Source organism: Musca autumnalis, unplaced genomic scaffold (assembly GCF_047663935.1).
Source record: "Musca autumnalis isolate F117 unplaced genomic scaffold, ASM4766393v1 scaffold_3, whole genome shotgun sequence".
Classification (NCBI taxonomy): Eukaryota; Metazoa; Arthropoda; class Insecta; order Diptera; family Muscidae; genus Musca; species Musca autumnalis.
Genome location: NW_027411866.1, coordinates 178,704,385 through 178,719,533, shown reverse-complemented (window position 1 = coordinate 178,719,533; position 15,149 = coordinate 178,704,385). Strand labels below are relative to the sequence as shown.

General features: G+C 30.9%; 1 protein-coding gene across 5 annotated transcripts in view; it reads left to right on the top strand.

Moving 5' to 3' along the window:
* mgl (low-density lipoprotein receptor-related protein megalin) overlaps positions 1-15,149 on the top strand; it is a 579,665-nt gene that overhangs the window by 35,438 nt on the left and 529,078 nt on the right. The window contains exon 1 of one of the 5 annotated variants that reach the window (XM_073975912.1): positions 2,756-3,232. The exons of 3 other annotated variants lie outside the window; for them this stretch is intronic. The gene's annotated coding sequence lies outside the window, so the exon portion shown is untranslated. Of the gene's footprint in view, positions 1-2,755; positions 3,233-3,679; positions 9,171-15,149 lie in introns of those variants that run through there. One more of the 5 variants, XM_073975915.1, reaches the window with a different exon arrangement.

Genomic DNA, 15,149 nt, shown 5'->3' with positions numbered 1-15,149 from the left:
ACACATATTAGTCGAAAATTTAACCGGAACAAGTCGTGTGAACGGCTAATATTGGTGGCTCGCGACTTATCAAAAACCTTTGAAACTGTCTAGCACTCTACGCTCTTTGGAGGACATTGAGCAACCTCCGTTCAAGTTTGAAACGTTGAATAATCAATTATATGTGTGGACGCCAGGCGTACATGGTATTCAGGAACAAGAAATCGAACAAGAAATAGAATGAAACAGAGAGTTAACCAATGTGGGCTGATATCTCCGGAACTGTTTATTCTTTACCTCTCCTGTAACCACCCCAAGATGCGAGGGATCACATTCGACAACATGTTCATGTCGTCTGCGTTTGCCACAGCTATTTGCGATAAGTTGAGATGTATGTGTAAGCGCAACTAGTGGCTTATGCCCACCGTTCAACCTGTAAACATCCAATGTCAACTCCCTGAATCTGGGGTCACTGGGGTTGGCTCGACAGCTCATCATGCTGATTTGCTAATCCCGCCGCCTCTACTGGGAAATTTGGTCTCACTCCTGGTATTTGACCAGCAGGTATTTTGCGAGCGGTTGTAGCAGTGATGATATCTCGGAACATCAATAAGATTGGACAGATCTCTAAAGCGCTGATTAGTGAACTCTCTGAAACTAGGCCAATTACCTTTCCCATAACTCGTCAATGCTAGGTAACGTCATTTGTCAGACCAGTTGACACGATGTCTATATCTGGCGAACAGCTAATTATCGACGGGATTTATACGTTAAGCAACTCTATCTCGGCAGTTCCACATCTTACTGCTAACTCCATACATTCCATGTACGGGTCATTAGGGTGCAAGAGGAAAGCTATTCACCGACAGTACGCTGTAAGCATCACAACGCTATAAGCTGCAGTTCTTGTTGAGCTTCATTTCCTGCACAGCCGCTACCATGATATACTTCAGACTCATAAAATCCTCAGACTCATAAAATCCACAGAAACGTCTTTTCCGCAGGAAAAAGAGAGATATGGAAAGGCGGAGTGTGAACAAATCGAGATGTACAGGAGCTAGAATGAAGTCCGAAAATTCTACCAAAGAGAGAAACATCAAACTGATGGCTTTGGTGCATGTACATCCTCCTGTAGAGACCAGCAAGGTAATTTGATAGCTGATACAGATATTGTGCTAAGGATATGGAAGAGCATTTTCCAAACTATTGGTATCCAATAGTAACGAAGTCGACGAAGATACCACCGATCCAATCGGATAAGATGGTATTGAATGTATACTACCCCGCCAAGATGAGGTAAAGACAGCAATAAACCGGCTGAAGAATAATAGCCAGCCGAGCTGTTCAAAACCAGAGGCGACACGCTGGTAAGGTGTATGCATCAGCTAGTTAGCACCATCTGGCAGGAAGAACGCGTACCCGACGATTGGAACATGTGCATCCTGTGTCCCGTCCACAAGAAAGGAGGTAAGACTATATGCTCCAACTATAGGGGCATATGTCTTCTCCCTATTGCCTACAAGATAGTGTCAGGTATATTGTGCGAACGACTAAAGCCTATAGTCAACGAAATAAATGAACCATACCAATTTACCAGATATTTACCCTGCGGCAAATCCTGGAGATGACCCTAGAGAAGCAGATCGACACCTACCACCTTTTTGTCGATTATAAAGCAACCCACGACAGTCCGCTACGTTCAAAGGTATTCCAAGCCATGTCTGAATTTGGAATCCCCGCAAAGCTCATTTGGCTTTGTTAAAGAACCTCTCCGAAGAGTTTTGTACCAAAAGAGGTTTCAGACAAGGAGACATCATTTCGTGTGATCTCTTCAACATCCTGCTGGAAAAGGTTATATGAGAGGCAAACGTCACAAGAAATGGCACAATCTACACTAATAGCCACATGATGATGATATAGACATCATGGGACGATCAGTAAATGAAGTATCGCGTTGTGATGTCGACTCACTGGGGCTGATCCGCTAACAGTCTTTTGTACGGACTTGTCACGTTCGTGAAATCAACAATTTTTATTAGCACCATATTTTTGCCATTTGCCAATCTAAAGGTACGGAACGTTCTATAGGGATATATCAAATCATGGGCCTATTCAGACCATAATAATTTATATACCCTATAACCAAATTCCTAATACCAAATTTCAGCTATTTTGGTTGGATAATGTAAAACTTACAAAATTCCATAAATCAGGAGCTACTGCTATGGATGCAAAACGTCGAACTATACTGACAATACTTTCTAGGTTCACATATTGATCGGTCCATTCGTATGCGTTGCGTATTTTTCAACAAAAAAAAATTACCGACTGAAGCTAAGATGAGCCCTACTAAACATATTCACTTTTCCCTGGAAAAAGTTCATAAGAAATTGGGTTTTTTCGGCTGCGCTACTGAGCACACCAACTTTTTGAACTTCTGTAGGGGAGCTTCCAGGAAAATTTTAATAAAAATTCGTTTACTAAAATAATTATTGAAAACTTATTTATTTTTGTAATCGTGACTTTAATTTTTCATAAGTAAAAAATCTGGCAACGATAAACATAAATTATTACATTAAGATTTTTCTCTGGGAGAGTGAGTGTAGCTCCCCACACCCCAAAATAGATACCTGTTGATGATCATTATGATGTTTGATAAAAGAGTGTACATCACCACAGTAAGAGAATAACCAGCATTTTTAACTCTCATTGTCATCAAGTATATCTGAGAGTAGTACTGGTCTGGTATAGGTTACAATTTGGCTTTTGCTTAGTTAGTCGTCGTTCGTTCGTTGTCTTTTAGTAACACGTCAAGTCAGAAAAAAAGTTTGTATCTTTGAGTACGCCCGCGTGTGTTTGCCTGCGTGTTTGAGTCTCTTTATGGCTGTTTTACAACAACAAAACGAATATTGTGCTTAGTGTGAGATAGGCCAGAGTTAAGCCAACAACGTTTGCGTTGGTTTAAATCAGTTTGTGTAAAGACGTGGTTGAAACATGCAAACGTTTCACACATAAAGCGCGCTTTCTTTTGGATAGTCCGATACAAAAAAATCATTGACAGCAAGAATAAAATCGAACGGAAATAAGAACAAGAATCAACTTAAAAACCCATTGAGGTTTAAAAAAATAATTTTTATTTCTTTTCTTGTTGGAAATACATTTCTTTATTTGCTCTCTGTTGAAGAATTATTACGTTTGTCTTTCTTTGGAAAGTGTTTCCAACGTTCAGAAAAAAGTGCCAATAAAACAAAATGTAAGGAAATGGAATAAAATGCATTTTAAAATTCGTGGAAAAAAGATTGAAATAAAAAATAAAATTTTTAAATGCAATAAAAATGTGATTTTATGTGATTAAAGAAGGAAGATTGGAAGGAAATGTTTAAGTGAAAAAATGGTTTTTAAATGTGAATTTTTTTAAAACCGTAGTAAATTAAAATTACGTGAAGTTTCCAGATAACGTTAAAAATTGTATCGATAAAAACTTAACTTCAAAACAACAGTAAAAAAAAAATAAAATGAATTTGGAATTAAATAAAAATATATAATTAGTAGAATTATAATAATTGTTTAATTACTCATAATAATAAAAGTGTGTGTTAAAATTATAAATTAAAATTAAATCCTAATATTCGAAGCACATATTTTTTAATTAATTTGATTAAATGCCATATTTGAGAAATCAATATATTTTTATTGTGGTGAAAGGTCCTATCTTAATATATTGTATTATCTTCAGACGGCAAATGCCTTTCTTAAAATTGGGTTAACAGTGACCCCCTTTAAAACGTAATGATCATTGAAATAAAACCGGTCGACAATTTAAATTAAAAAAATTACGACTTGTTTTTAAACGGTTGTTTCTTGTCTAGACTAGATTCAGACCTAATCAATTTATCCGGTTTCAACAAGATATTCAAATTTGTATTATATTCAAATTGACAATAAAGTAATCGCTAAAGAATTTGAAACGCAAATGATGTCAAGCTGTACTTGATAAATAATATAATTAACGTTTCTCGGATTTTCATGAATATAAAGTACAAACAAAAATATATGTAAAAGAGCCACTGCCCGAATACAGCAGGAAAAATTACAATTTTGGCTTGCAATGTACTTTCGAGGGATTATTACAGAAAATTCGATTATTCCAGAAGACCCCATAAAAATGGGGAGTGGTACATTTGTAGATTTCTAGGGATTAACCTCATGTATAATCTTATGTCTACCCAATCGGAACCCAACATGTCAAACTTCAGTTAATTCGGCTATAAAAATGTAATATGGAAATGTCGCACATCAATTTTTATATAAAATTGCTTAGAATAATAAAATTTTCATAACGAGTTCAGGTGTCATATATTCATTCCAATTGATTGTAGAATATCTCTTTGCTCTGTTCAGCCTTGTATTTTCTTCTTCAAAATAAGAATGATATTGAAGAACATAGACAATATATCCCGGCTTTCATCCAACGATAAGAATCTGGAGACTAGAGGTGTCAGTTTCTTATAAACGAAAAATCCGAAGCAACACTTCGATCTAATTTAATGACAGTGCAATATAGAAGCTTTTGTGAGCTCCTAGCTTTCCATCGAACATTTTTTATTGCTGGATGGAGCCAACGGGTCTTGGATATTATAAATTGATTTTTGAAAAGGTCAACATATCCCGCAGACTTCCGATTTGGATCTGTCGTGGATTTTTTAAAAAATATTTTCCATTTGTCGTGTATTTTTAATGTTTTGGATGTGATAAAGTTTCGGGATTTTTTAAGAATATTTGTAGAGGTCGTGTATTTTTAAAAACATTTTTTCGTTATAGTGGATTAATTGAAAATTCTTTTGTGGTCGTGGATTTTTTTAAATATTTTTTTTTTAATGTCGTGGATTTTTAAAAATATTTTTTCGTCATCGTGGATTTTTAAAAATATTTTTTTCGTCATCGTGGATTTTTTAAAATACTTTTTCCTGAGTTTTTGAAAATATTTTTTCGTGGTCGTGGAATTTTAAGAGATATTTCTTCAATGTCCTGGATTTTTTATAAAAAAATAAATGTCGTGGATCTTTTAAAAATATTTTCTCAACTTCGTGGATTTTTTAAAAATGTTTTTTCAATGTTGGGAATTTCTTAAAAATATTGTTTAAATATCGTGGATTTTTTAAAAATATTTTTTTCAATATCGGGGACTTTTTAAAAATATATTTGAACTGTCGTGGATTTTTTACAAATCTTTTTTCGATTTCGTGGATTTTTACAAACCTTTTTTCGATTTCGTGGATTTTTAAAAATATTTTTGTTCAATATCGTAGATTTTTTAAAAATATTTTTTTCAATATCGTACATTTTTTAAAAATATTTTTTCAATATCGTAAATTTTTTAAAAATATTTTTTCAAAATATAATAAAAATCTATTTTAACTGTCGTGGATTCTTTATAAATCTTTTTTTGATGTCGTGGGCTAATACAAATCTTTTTTGGATGTAGTGGATTTTTAAAAATATTTTGTCGATATCGTGGGCTTATAAAAATCTTTTTTCGATGTCGTGGATTTTTAAAAAATATTTTTCAATGTCGTGGATTTTTTTAAATATTTTTTCAATGTCGTGGATTTTTTTAAATATTTTTTCAATGTCGTGGATTTTTTTAAACATTTTTTCAATGTAGTGGATGTCATAGCAATATTTTTCAATGTTGTGATTTTTAAAATGTTTTTTTTTATGTCGTGGATTTTTTAAAAATATTTTTCGTGGTCGTGGAATTTTTAGAAATATTTTTTCAATGTCCTGGATTTTTTATAAAAAATTTAATGTCGTTTATTTTTTAAAAACATTTTGTCAATGTCTCGGATTTTTTACAAATGTATTTTTTAATGTCGTGGATTTTTTAAAAATATTTTTTCAATGTCGTGGATTCTTTAAAAATATTTTTTCAATGTCGTGGATTTTTTAAAAAAATTTTTTCAATGTCGTGAATTTTTTAAAAATATTTTTTCAATGTCGTGGATTTTTTAAAAATATTTTTTCAATGTCGTGGATTTTTTAAAAATATTTTTTCAATGTCGTGGATTTTTTAAAAATATTTTTTCAATGTCGTGGATTTTTTAAAAATATTTTTTCGATGTCGTGGATTTTTTAAAAATATTTATTTAATGTCGTGGATTTTTTAAAAATATTTTTTCAATGTCGTGGATTTTTTAAAAATATTTTATCAATGTCGTGGATTTTTTAAAAATATTTTTTCAATGTCGTGGATTTTTTAAAAATATTTCTTCAATGTCGTGGATTTTTTAAAAATAGTTTTTCATTGTCGTGGATTTTTTAAAAATATTTTTTCAATGTCGTGGATTTTTTAAAAATATTTTTTCAATATCGTGGAGTTTTTACAACATTTTTGTGATGTCATGAATTTTTTAAAAATAATTTTTCAATGTCTGGGATTATTTTCAAAATATTGTTTAATGTCTTGGATTTTTTAAAAATATTTTTTCAATATCGTGGCTGTTTTAAAAATATTTTTTCAATATCGTGGCTGTTTTAAAAACATTTTTAAAAAATATATAAATAATAAAAAAACAAGTAAGAGCAGGCTATAGTCGGACAGGGCCGACCATGTGATACCCTATACCACTATAGATTTGCAATATCTTTCCTCCATGGATAAATATAACCTGTACATTACAAATTTTACCAATTTTCACACAAAAGTTTTGGTCCATTTAACCCGCTAAATATTATCCGATATTCATGTTGCTTTTCACACGCCTTCTCCATCATAAACTTAACTTTTGTGTAAAATTTCGCGGCGATCGAACTATTATTGCGACCTACAGAGCGGCTACAAAATCGACCAAAAATTTTGTTTTTGGTCCATTTCATCCCTTTAATATTTCACGATCATCGCCAAAAACTAATCAGTTCTATTCTGGTACAACCCCGACCTTCATACTAAATTTCGTGACAATCGGTCCATAATTGCGGCCTGTAGCTTGATTACAATTTTTAATGGACGGACAGACGGACGGACGGACGGACGGACACACATAGCTAAATCGCTTTATCTCGTCGAGATATGAAGTTTGGTATACCACATGAGGGGTCTACGACGAATATTTCGCGGCGTTACATGAATTTTTGGGAAAACAAACTTATTATACCCTTTTCCACATTGTGGTATAGGGTATAATAAAAATATTTTTTTCAATAACGGAATTTTTTAAAAATATTTTTCAAATATTGTTGATTTTTTAAAACTTTTTTTCAATCATATTTCGATCTCGTGGATTCTAAACATCTCTTTTCGATGTCGTGGGCTTCTAAAAATATTTTTTCGATGTCGTGGATTTTTAAAAATATTTTTCAATGTCGTTGATTTTTTTAAAACTCCTTTTAATGTCGTAGATTTTTTCAAATGTTTTTTTTTTAATTTCGTGGATTTTTTAAATGTTTTTCCAATGTAGTGGATGTCATAACAATATTTTTCAATGTCGTGGATCTTTAATGTTTTTTTTTCGGTTTCGTGAATTTTATGAATTTTTAAAAATATTTTTTCGAAGTCGTGGATTTTTTAAAAATCTTTTTTCGATGCCGTGAATTTTTCAAATAAATTTTCAATGTCGTGGATTTTTTAATAACATTTTTTCAATGTCGTTAATTGTTTTAAAAACATTTTTTAATGTCGTGGATTTTTTAAAAATATTTGTTCAATGTCGTGGATTTTTAAACATATTTTTTCGATGTCGTGGATTTTTAAACATATTTTTTCAATGTCGTGGATTTTTTAAAAATATTTTTTCAATGTCATGGATTTTTTAAAAATATTTTTTCAATGTCGTGGATTTTTTAAAAATATTTTTTCAATGTCGTGGATTTTTTAAAAATATTTTTTCAATGTCGTAGATTTTTTAAAAATATTTTTTCAATGTCGTGGATTTTTTGAAAATATTTTTTCAATGTCGTGGATTTTTTGAAAATATTTTTTCAATGTCGTGGATTTTTTAAAAATATTTTTTCAATGTCGTGGCTTTTTTAAAAATATTTTTCAATGTCGTGGATTTTTTAAAAATATTTTTCAATGTCGTGGATTTTTTAAAAATATTTTTTTCAATGTCGTGGATTTTTTAAAAATACTTTTTCAATGTCGTGGATTTTTTAAAAATATTTTTTAAAACTATTTTTTCAATCTTCTTTCGATGTCGTGGGCTTATAAAAATCTTTTTTCGATGTCGTTGATTTTTTTAAACTTCTTTTTAATGTCGTAGATTTTTGAAATTTTTTTAATGTCGTGGATTTTCTAAATTTTTTTTCCAATGTAGTCCAATGTGTCTAAACAATATTTTTCAATGTTGTGAATTTTAAAATTTAATGTCGTGATTTTTTTTTTAAATATTTTTTCAATATCGTGGCTATTTTAAAAACATTTTTTCAATGTCGTAGATTTTTAAAAAAATATTTTTCAATGGCGTAGGTTTTTAAAAAATATTTTTTCAATGTCGCTGATTTTTTAAATATACTTTTTCATTATCGGGGATTTTCTTAAAATATTTTTTCAATATCGGAGATTTTTTTAAATATATTTTCACTATCGTGAATTTTTTAAAAATATTTTTTTCTCATCCGTCTATAGATCGTGGAATTTTTAAAAATATTTTTGCAGCTGTTAGTAGATCGCGGCATTTTTAAAAAATAAGTTTTTCATCAGCAACCAAAATGAGAGGGAGGAAAAGCAAAATCTCTAACCCAAGAATTTTACCCTTGTTAGGAGTAAACTTTTTCTGTTTTGAAACCTGAAACATGTAACGAAACATTAGATCAGAAAAATCAATACAACTGAAACAGAAAACCCCTCTTTTAAAACCTTAAACTTTCCTTCCAATCGAATCCAATCATAAAAATCAAACTTAAATCTACAAAAAAAGCCAAAACTATGCATATGTGTGTGTGTGTGGTGATTTGATTTTCCTAACATTGTGCGTTTTTGTGTGTTCAAAAGTGTTTTTTTGCGATTTTGTGTTCAATGCGAATTCTCCAATGGCATGGCGTTTTCAAGTTCATGCTGGAATTTCACCAGTTCGTGATTTCATGTGTTGAGGCGTACATATGTACGTAGGAACGGTGGATCTAATCTAGGTGGTTGTAGTTTGAGGTGTGCAGTGTGAGGTGTGCAGTTTTTTGTGCAACTCTTTTTTCCTAAGGTAAGTGGAAAACTAGTTAAAACCAGTTAAAGTGAAAAAGAAACAAAAGACACGACGTAAAAAATACCGGTATTTGGAGTTTTCTTCTATCGTATTTTGCCTTTCGTTTAGCTATCGCATTTGTTTTTTCAAAAGCTTTAGCTTTGGATAAGCTACCTTTCCTCTTAACTTCAATTACAGTTCCCAACTTTTTGTTGTAACCTTTTTCCAAAATAGATTTGTAAAGGTGGAAAAAATATTCAATGCATTTTTACAACAATGACAAACTGGCGGTAGTTTGTTTTTATTTTTTTTTTAGCTTTTTGTACATTTTGTTTCTCTTTTCTAAACATTAGTGTGAATACGAGACAATGTCCGTAAATTGCATTGCATTTTTTTTTGTGGCTGTTGAAGTTGTATTTCAAACGCAAATCTTGTTCTGTATGCCAGCAGTTAGTTCATGGTAACAGCATTCAAACGAGTTAAACTAACAACTACAAAAAAATCACATAAATCAAAAAATCACAAAAAACCAACAACAACAAAAAATTGTTGTCATGATTGCAAGGAATGTGTGATTGTGTAAAGTGTTGCCAGTGTGGCAAAGTCAGTACATGGAACAACTGCAACAACAACAAAAGTACAGCACAAAAAGTAGCCTGGTCACATTTTCCATGATACCAACACGTTGTATTTTATGACCAGCCTGAACAAACTGCAAGAGCAGTAGGTTGGGGGGACTGAGAACAAAAGTGCCAAACAAACAAACAAATCACGTTGTCTTTTATATGGCTAAAACGTTTATTCATTATCATCTCGTAAAAAGACATGAATGAAATACGGGCAACATACCCTGAATGCAGGTTATTGCACAGAGATGTTTTTCTCGAAAGCGTCACAGCAACCATGTAACCAATGTACAGGAACTTTGGTAATACTACCATTGTGCCACAATCATATCATAGATATGATCCATGTAACACATTACCTAACTAACGACATGGTACCTAAACAGCTAAACCGACATCCGCCATCCCCCCATTCGCCGGCATTCATGTGGGCCCAGAAGAGATGGTGTGACCTAAACAACACCATGCAGAATTTGCACGTTTGTTGTGTGTATGTGTTTTTGGCAAACAATGACCATAACAGTGACCTATTCTGGAAATTAGTAGGGAATGTAATGTTGTAAATATAATAAAATGAGAAGGTTTATAAGTGTTCTCAGGGATATGTTTGTTTTTTTTTTTTTTTTCAACCAACCACAGTCCGCGGATTTTTTTTTTTTTGAGAATTTTGGTTTAACCTAAGAAGAGTTCGAGTATTTTTAAATGAACAATCGTTCTACCAACGAAAGCACTCAGATAAGAATATTTTTCAAGCATGGATTAAAAAATTAACAAATTCTGTCCAGGATTTTTTAGAGAATATGTGTAAGTGTGGATTATTTAAGAATATTTTTCATATATCTTTAAGATATATGAATTTTAATTATTAATACAGTAGCTCAAAAAGCAATTGAATTATAAATAAATAAACAAATAAATAATTAAATAAATAAATATACAAAAATAAAACGTAAATAAATAAACGAAATAAATAAATAAACAAGTAAATAATTATATAGATAGCGTGGATTTTTAAAGAATATTTTTCAAGCTAAAATTTTTACAAAATATTTCAAGTTAGGGTTGTTTTCAACATTTTGTAAGTGTGGATTTTTTAAAAAATATTTGTCAACATTTTCAATATTTTTTTTTTAAATATATCCAATCATTAAATTTTTTAAAAAATATTTTTCAAACCGGGATTTTTTTAAAAAAAATGTCCATGCGTGGATTTGTAAAAAAAAATATTTTCAAGCGTGGATTTAAAAAAAAAATATTTTTAAGGGTGGATTTTTTTTTGATAAATATTTTCAATCAGGGATTAAAAAAAAAAATATTTTTAAGAGTGGATTTTTTAAAAAATATTTTTCAATCCGGAATTTTTAAAAGAATGTTTTTCAAGCGTGGATTTAAGAATATTTTCAAGCGTGTATTTTTTTGAAAAATATTTTTAATCAGAGATTTTTAAAAAATATATTTTTTAAGGGATTTTTTAAAAAATATTTTTCAATCCGGAGTTTTTAAAAAAATGTTTTCAAGCGTGGATTTAAGAATATTTTCGAGCGTGTATTTTTTAAAAAATATTTTTCAATCCGGAATTATTTTAAAAAATGTTTTTCAAGCGTGGATTTTTAAATAATATTTTCAAGCGTAGAATTTTTAAAGAATATTTTCAAGCGTGTATTTTTTAAAAAATATTTTTCAATCCGGAATTGTTTTAAAAAATGTTTTTCAAGCGTGGATTTTTTAAATAATATTTTCAAGCGTAGAATTTTTAAAGAATATTTTCAAGCGTGTATTTTTTAAAAAATATTTTTCAATCCGGAATTGTTTTAAAAAATGTTTTTCAAGCGTGGATTTTTTAAATAATATTTTCAAGCGTAGAATTTTTAAAGAATATTTTCAAGCGTGTATTTTTTAAAAAATATTTTTCAATCCGGAATTGTTTTAAAAAATGTTTTTCAAGCATGGATTTTTTAAAGTATATTTTCAACAGTAGATTTTTTCAAGAATATTTTGAAGCGTGGATTTTTTAAAGTATATTTTCAGCCATAGGCTTATTAAAGAATATTTTCAAACGTGGATTTTTTAAAGAATATTTTCAACCGTGGATTTTTTAAAGAATATTTTCAACCATGGATTTTTTAAAGAATATTTTCAACCGTGGATTTTTTAAAGATTATTTTCAACCGTGGATTTTTTAAAGAATATTTTCAACCGTGGATTTTATAAAGAATATTTTCAACCATGGATTTTTTAAAGAATATTTTCAACCAAGGATTTTTTAAAGAATATTTTCAATAGTGGATTTTCAAAGAATATTTTCAAGCGTGGATTTTTTAAAGAATATTTTCAACCGTGGATTTTACAAAGTATATTTTCAACCGTAGACTTTTTAAAGAATATTTTCAACCGTGGATTTTTTAAAGTATGTTTTCAACCGTAGACTTTTTTAAAGAATATTTTCAAGCGTGGATTTTTTAAAGAATATTTTCAACCGTTGATTTTTTAAAGTATATTTTTAACCGTGGATTTTTTAAAGAATATTTTCAACCGTAGACTTTTTAAAGAATATTTTCAACCGTGGATTTATTTAAAGATTATTTTCAACCGTGGATTTGTTAAAGATTATTTTCAACCATGGATTTTTTAAAGAATATTTTCAAGCGTGGATTTTTTAAAGTATATTTTCAACGATAGACTTTTTAAAGAATATTTTCAAACGTGGATTTTTTAAAGTATATTTTCAACAGTAGATTTTTTCAATAATATTTTCAAGTGTGGAAGTATTATTAAAAAAAATGTTTTTCAAGCGTAGGTTTTTTAAAAAATATTTTCAAGCGAGTATTTTTTAAAAAATATTTTTCAATCCGGAATTGTTTTAAAAAATGTTTTTCAAGCGTGGATTTTTTAAATAATATTTTCAATATCTTGGATTTTTTAAAGAATATTTTCAATATCTTGGATTTTAAAATTTATTATTTTCTAATGGCCAGCCAGGACTTGGATATTACAAAAATGTTTTTAATTATAAAGGACTACGTGGATTTCTGAAAATATTTCTTCCAACGACCCACTGTGACTTGGGTCTTCTTGGGTCTTCGTCGTCTTACAACGACGTGGGCTTTTTATTAGTTTTTTAGAATTATAATTATTATGTCAAACAGCGAAGTAGAAATTTTAAATCAGGTTTGTAACGATCAACAGGGCCCTATTCCACGAAACAACTTATCAACATTTCATTTTGCACTTAGCAATATTTCCGTTCGTCTGTCTGTCTGGCTGGATGGAGCGCACGATAACTCTCGAACGGATGAACCGATTCGATTCAAATTTTGGCCTTCGTAATATTTTGCCCAAATTTAGTTTAAGTTCAAGATGGGCTATATCGGTCCACTTCTTCCGGTACCTCCCACACAAAAGTTCGAAAATGTTCGGAAAATTTGTGCGCACGATAACTCTTGAAGGGAGTAACCGATTTGGTCCACACTTTGCACATCGTGAAGAGACTTAGAAGAGGCTCCAATATGGACTCAATCGGCCCACTTCTTCAGGTACCTCCCACACAAAATTTCGGAAAAGTTCAGTTTAGGACCTGCTCTCGAATCGCTTTGATTTTTGTTGTAGCAACTTGTATTCGCTGTCCCCCATACGACGGTACAAGTTTCATAAGGGGCAAGTCCATACTTCCTGAGAAAATAGCCTGAAATATGCAAAAACCCCTATGACACCATGTGTAGTGGTTGGAGCGCAAGATAAATCTCGAACGGATCTCCAAATTTGGTTCAAAATTTGGCCCTCGTAATATTTTGTCCAAACATAGTTTAAGTTCGAAGATAAACCATGTCGGTCCACTCCTTCAGGTACCTCCCCCACAAAACTTCAAAAATGTTCGGAAAAATTTTGCGCACGATAACTCTTGAAGGAAGTGACCGATGTAATCTATACTTTGCACATCCTAATATATCTACCAGATATAGATCACGTTCGAATATGGACTATATTTATCTACTCCTTCTGGTACCTCTCAAACAAAATTTCGGATAAGTTCACTTTAAGACCTGCTCTCGAATCACTTTGATTTTTGTTGAAGCGATTTGCATTCGCTACCTCCATTACGACGGTAAAAGTTTTTTCAGGGGCAAATCCATATTTCTTGGGAAAACAGCCCAAAAGGTGTAAAAACCCCCTATGTCACCATATATAGCGGTCTGAGAGCACGATAACTCTCGAACTGTTCAACCGATTTGGTCCAACATTTGGTCTTCGTCATATTATATCCAAACTTAGTTTCATGGGCAATACCGGTCCACAACTTTCGGTACATCTCCCCAATGTTTAAAAAATATCACTAAAATGCTAGGACGATATCACTTGAATGGGGCAACTAATTTGGTCCTAACTTTGGATCTCCAAATATTTTGTCAAAATTTAGTTTAACTTCTAAAAAGGCCCATATCAGTCCTCCCTAAGGGTAACTCCCCCACAAAGGTTCAACATTTGTGTCTAAGTGCAGTTTATTCCTAATCCACATTTTTGTCGGCAAGTTCGAATGTCCGAAAAGGGCCACAAAATTCTGAAGAGACCTTAAATACATTCAATCTGTCCGTAGGTGAAAGTTTCGCTTCACATTGGCTGAGGGTATATATCTGTCGGCAAAGCCGACTGACACTTACTTGTTAAATTTTTAAATATTTTTTTCAGCTGTTTTTTCAATGGCCAAAGGTTCGGGAATTTTTTAAATTATGTGTTCACGGACTAACTACAGAAAGGATTCTATTATTAGTATATATTTTTAACGTCAATATTTCGTTGATGCTGTAAAATCTTTCCATACAACCAATATGTCATGGATTTAACAATTTGCTTCCAAGTTCCTAAAGAGATTTACTTAACCCGTTGATTTTGTTCATACACTTTACAACATTTATTATACAAATAAAAAAAGTTCTCAACATCTGTCAAGCGTATTCATTTTCTAATTTCTGACAACACCATTGTTAAGGATTTCTTTCTATATATCTCAAATATCAACTTTTGCTAAGAAATTAGTCTTTGGAAACTTTTGGAGTATGGCCAGATATAAGTATTTGCTTGCCTTCTGCTGTTATCTTTAAGTTTGTCTTTTTTCATCTTCTCTGGCTTCCATTTGATGTTAACTGATGTTCGAAGAACTTAAATTTAATTTTCAATTGAACATCAAGTGTCATTAAAAAGTTGTAATCTATTTCAACAAAAGAATAATGAGAGTAACCAACAACCATTATCCTTGAGACCGGCATGAAAACTAACAAAGACAATTATGTAATCAAAGTTACAAAGCATTTTTTGTTACTCTTTGTGTGTGTTTTTTTTTCTGTTAAACAATGAATGAAGGAGAGTAATTTTTTAT